This window comes from Lepisma saccharinum, chromosome 1, assembly GCF_977018435.1.
Source record: "Lepisma saccharinum chromosome 1, izLepSacc3.1, whole genome shotgun sequence".
NCBI classification, from domain to species: domain Eukaryota; kingdom Metazoa; phylum Arthropoda; class Insecta; order Zygentoma; family Lepismatidae; genus Lepisma; species Lepisma saccharinum.
The window spans coordinates 184014622-184020768 of NC_139229.1; positions in this window are offsets into that span (position 1 = coordinate 184014622).

Consider the following 6147-nt stretch of genomic DNA (forward strand, 5'->3'; position numbering starts at 1 on the left):
TCTGAATGCTAACAATTGTTCGTCTATCGTCAAATATGATCCTGGAGTGAAAAATCTTTGGCATAGTTCAATAAACTTTTGAAATAGTTCCCTGATCGGGGTGAACTTGTCATTGACACGTCTTTCAGCTCTAGTAGTTTTATCATCAAACCAAAGAAAATTTATTAAAAAGTCAAATATTTTCTTACTCATTACAGATATGTAACGTGATACACTAAATGTTGGATCAAACAGCTCTTCACAACTTAGATGGTTGTCTTTTTGAGCTGCAGTCAAGACTATCAGCCCAATAAGAGCTTTTAGCTCAACTAGGTTAGTTTCCTTTACAGTTGCACTTGGGTTACTATATTTAGACTGTTGCAAAACTATTTCTTGGTTCGTAAACTGCAATATTTTTTGAAACATTTCATCATTTGCAAATAATGAGAATACTTCAATTGGTTTAGTTACTCTTCTTCTTCCATTAGCATCACAACCCTTTGTGGGTTTTAGCTTTCTCAGACAAATCATTCCAATCTTTCCTCTTCTTTGCCATTTCTTTCCAATTTCTAACTTTGAGAATCTTTAAATCTTCGCATACATCTTCAATCCATCTCATCCTAGGTCTTCCAATTGGTCGCCTTCCCATAGGTTTCCATTCTAGTATACGTTTTATAGTTCTCATGTTATCCATTCTTTGTATGTGGCCTAACCATTTAATTCTTTGACTTTTAATATGTCGTATAATGTCTGCACCATTGATTAATTTTTCTAGTTCCACATTATTTCTTATTCTCCATATATCATGTTCTATCTGTACCGGGCCAAAGATCTTCCTTAAAATTTGTCTCTCAAATATACTTAGTTTGTTTCTATCCTTCTGTGTTAGGGTCCAGGTTTCAGCAGCATATGTAACCACTGGTCTTATCATAGTAAGATATATCTTCATTTTTGTATTTCGTTTCAGAAGTTTCGATTTTAGCAGGGATACATTTGCATAATAGGCCTTATTACCTTTCCTTATTCTTTCATCTATTTCAGATTCTATTTTATTGTTTTCATTAAGTATAGATCCAAGGTATGTAAAATTACTAACACATTCAAAGGAGTAATTATCTATTAATATTGGTCTATTATTATTCATGTTAGTTCTATTAATATTCATGTATTTAGTTTTCTTTTCATTAATTTGGAGTCCTACTCTTACAGCTTCCTCTACTAGGCTTATAAACGTTTCTGAAAGAGCTTTCTTAGTTCTTGCTACAATAGCTACATCATCAGCATATGCTGTGACTTGTTTTAGTCTCGTACTGATGTCTCCTCTCACATCTAATTTTTTAATCACCGAGTCCAAAACTAAATTAAATAATGTTGCTGAAAGAGGATCTCCTTGGCGCACTCCTGTCATGACATCGAAAAAGTCCGATCTTGCATTTTCAATTTTAACTGAGGCTCTAGTGTTTTGAATTGTCATTCGAATTAATCTTACTAATTTATTTGGTATTCCAATTTCTTGTAGCCTTTGTAGTGTTGTTGGTCTATATATTGAATCGAAAGCTTGTTTGAAATCAATAAACAAGACATGCAAATCTATATCATATTCATAGCATTTCTCAAAAATCAAACGCATCATCAGGATATTATCTGTAGTACTTCTGTTGTTCCTAAATCCACTTTGATACTCTCCTATAATGTCTTCAGCATAATCAGTTAATCTGATGTTAATTATTGCTGCAAGTATTTTATATAGGTTGTTTAATAGTGATATGCCTCTATAATTTTCACAAACTGTTTTATCTCCTTTTTTAAGTATAGGGCATACTAGTGCTATGTTCCAATCATTTGGCATTTGTTCTCGATTCCATATATTAATTATAAGTTTATGTATTCGACGATACATTTCTTTTCCGGCTGCTTGTATAAGTTCACTATTCATATTGTCAATTCCTGGTGCTTTCATCTTTTTAAAGTTTTTAATTACTGTCTCCACTTCCTCGTATGTTGGTGCATCAACTAATATGTTTTCATTATCCTGCTGATTCATCGTATTCCTATAGGGCACTTCTAAATCCTGGTTGTGTTTAACTCCCTGGAAGTGTTCTTTCCATCTGTTCATTATTTCTGCTTGTTCAGTTAGGATTTGACCATCTTTGGATTTTAGGTTTCTAGTTCTTGGTTTATACTGTTGTGTTATAACTTTCTGGGTTCGATAGAATTTTCTATATTCTTTTTTGGTGTTTAGTTCTTGTAACATTTCTATTTGTGTTTTTACTGCTTGACGTTCCTTTTCTCTACACATTTTCTTAGCATGCTTTTTCAGATTTTCATATTTTTCTCTATTTGCTCTTGTAGTTCTATTAAGACATCTATTTCTAGCTTCATTTTTTGCTTTAACCACCTTTTTACATTCTTCATCATACCAATCTTCATTTTTTTCATATGCTTTGGTTCCTAAAACCTGATTAGCAGTACTATCTATGATGTTTCTTAAATTATCCCACTCCACTTCTACATCATCTTCTTCTCCTATTTCATCAAGTTTCGTTTGTATTTCTTGTCTGTATGTGTTTTGTATAAAAGATTTCTTCAATTTTTCTATGTTCCATTTTTTAGTTTTCTTGTATATTCCTTCATTAACCATGCTAATTCTTTGTCTTATTTTAGTTCTAACAAGATAATGATCCGTATCACAACTAGGTCCTCTATATGTTTTGACATCAATTATTAATGTAGCTCTCCTCTTATTGATCAATACATGATCAATTTGATTACATCGTTGTTCACCGGGTATTTTCCAGGTCCCTTTGTGGATTTTTTTATGCTTAAATCTAGTGCTACTGATATCAAGATTTTGTAATTGTGCTAATTGTATCAGCTTTTCTCCATTGTCACTTGTTTCTTTGTGTAGGGAAAATCTGCCTGACACTCCGCTGCTGCTGGATTCATTACCTATTTTCGCATTAAAATCGCCTAGTAGAATTAGTGTATCATGTTTTGGTACTCTATCACATACATCTGACAGTTCGCTATAGAAATGTTCAATATCTTCTTTGTTTGTGTCTTCAGTTGGTGCATATATAGATACAAAGGTCATATTGTTGAATTTTCCTTTTATTCTTAATTTACATATTCGGTCATTTATTGGTTCAAATCCAAGTATACATTTCCTCACATTTCCAGTAACTAAAAAACCTGTGCCATTTCTTCCTTTAATTGTTGGATGCCCACTATACATAAGAGAGAATTCTTTCTTTTTAATCCATCCATCCCCATTCCATCTTATCTCTTGTAATGCTGTTATTTGCATGTTATATTTTATTAGTTCATCTGCAATTTCATTCATTTTGCCTGGTTGAAGCATGGTACGGACATTCCAGGTTGCCACGTTGAAATCCACATTCCTTAGCCTTTTACATTGCGTGGGTCGTCTCTTATAGATCCGTCCGGCTTTGCTTGTCTGAGAGTTCGTAGCGGGAGGTTGTTTTACGGGGTAAGGGTGCTGGCCTTACGCCCAACCCCCAACCTGGAGGACCAGGGATTTGTATTCGAGGTTCCTACCCCTAGGAAGACGGGCTTCACCATGCCTAAGAGCTCTTCCTACCCCTTGGTTTTCTGTCAGGGTTTTCCTTCCCTTAGCCTTTAGAGATCCCTCTCTTACCTGCAAGGCAGCAGGGGCAGTGCTTATTTAATGGCGGCACTTACTCGCCATGTCTCAGTGTCGTCGCTGGATTTTTGTGGTTTTTAAATGAGAGTTATCCTGCCAGAAATAACTCTCTCCACATCCTGTTGACACTGACGCTCATTGTCCGCAACTGCTTATTTGTCGCAGCTAGCCTACATATCTGTAGGCCGTTCCCCTATCCGCAACCTGGGGATGCGCTCGGCAGCATAGAGCTCTGCTCCTGGGAATGTTGCCCAGTACCGAGGTTTAGTTACTCTATTTGCTTCATTTATTAAAAAGTCAAATATTTTCTTACTCATTACAGATATGTAACGTGATACACTAAATGTTGGATCAAACAGCTCTTCACAACTTAGATGGTTGTCTTTTTGAGCTGCAGTCAAGACTATCAGCCCAATAAGAGCTTTTAGCTCAACTAGGTTAGTTTCCTTTACAGTTGCACTTGGGTTACTATATTTAGACTGTTGCAAAACTATTTCTTGGTTCGTAAACTGCAATATTTTTTGAAACATTTCATCATTTGCAAATAATGAGAATACTTCAATTGGTTTAGTTACTCTATTTGCTTCATTTTTTGGCTTCTGAGTGAAATGAACCACATTTCGGGCTGGTGTACGAGTTCTTGAAGGCCCTGGAGGTCTAGCAGACCATTTATGACCATTTCTGCCTTTCAAATTAGTCTTTGGAAGTTTAACAATATTTGGATGAATAGCTCGTTCAGGTTCGGAAGGCTGAACACCATTTATCACTGTCGCTATCTTGACTCATACTAGCTGGTGCACACCTACCTTGTAAACTTGACATTTCATCATTAGAGGGGTTATAGTCCGGGTCCATGTCAGTATCGTCTGCTTCAGTGTGTGTATTGTGCTCAGAAACTTCATCTTCTCCCTCTCCAACACCAACCAATTCACCATCATCCACATCACTTTCTTGTTGATCACTGTCACTTCTTTCTAGTTGCGATAAAACTTCGTTTATCTCAAAACTAGTCTTGAGAATATCATCCATTGTAACTGAAAAAGTAACACAAACGGTAATGTGTAGTCTGACAGACGAAGGGTGGGTCACTAGACGGAACTGAGGTTTAATCAAGTTGAAATTCCGACCGATAATGACTTTGACTAGGGAGGAGAAGGTGCTGAAGGTGGGAGAGTTACCGTCCCTCCCCACCCCCTCCCAAACAGGTTTTTGTGAGAAGCATCCTCTGAGAGACTACGCGTTACCATTCCAGGGTTAAGCATAAGGGTCTTCAATTAGTTTCAACAATCCCTAGGAGAATACAAATTCCAATTGTTTCACAAATAAAATATCTAGGTGTATACTTTGATGCTTCATTATCATGGCAGCATCAAATTAAAATGATAAAAAATAGATCCGAAAAATATTTCATTTATTTAAAGCTATGGCGAATACCAAATGGGGGGCACATCCTACCAGTATGCTTATGTTTTATAAGAATTATTATCGAGCAGTATTAGATTATGGATTAATGGTCTTGTGTAATCTTCCAGTAACAAAACTTGCTCCATTAAGCCCCGCGACAGGTTAAGTTTGCAGCACATTTTATGCATTAATCCGCGCGAGAAGGCGTTCAGAATCTTCCCTACCAGTCTCGCCTCAACCACCGAGCTGTTTATGTCGCAGACAATGAGAAGATCGGCAGTATTGCAGCGAAACTATATTCTGCGCGTACTTCTGGGTCTATATATGCGTAAAGTTGCTGCAAACTTAACCTGTCGCGGGGCTTAGAAGTCCAGCAACGGAAAATTCTAATAAGATGTTTGGGATTAATGAATAGTACTCCTAATATAGTGGTGTATATATGGAGTTAATAGAATGTTCGGTTTCTGTTAGGATAAAGTTAATCGCAATAAAAATGTTATTAAAAATTCAACATTCACCATGACATCCTTTCAATGATGTTTTATTAAATCTTTTAGAGCTGCATGATTCAGGAATAACCAATGATAAATCAGCTATGCTTTGGGTACAACTATTTAGTAAATATCACCATGAATGTAGTCAAGTACTCATAGCAAGAACATTACCAGTGTACTTGTTAGAATTTCCCACACAACCAATTCAAAATATATATATATATCCTGAAATATAATCATTCAGCTGAGTTTAGAGAATCTTGGGACGATATATACAGATGGGTCTAAAACTAAAAGTGGAGTAGGACCAGCTCTTTATGATACTGAAAGATTTATATCAAAAATGTTTAGGTTACCAGTGGAGATATCCATATTTACAGCTGAAATATATGCTGTATATCAAGCTTTGATTTATATTGGTACAGTTCCTGAACAGAAATTTCTAATACTAGTTGATTCGCAAAGTGTTTTACAAGCAATACAATCTAATTAAAAATTTATTTAAAATATCACCATATGTCATCAATTGTATTCGTGCAACTAATAGCTTAATTAGCAATGCAAAAATAGTGTATTATGTGTGGGTAAAATCACAGATCTTTTGCC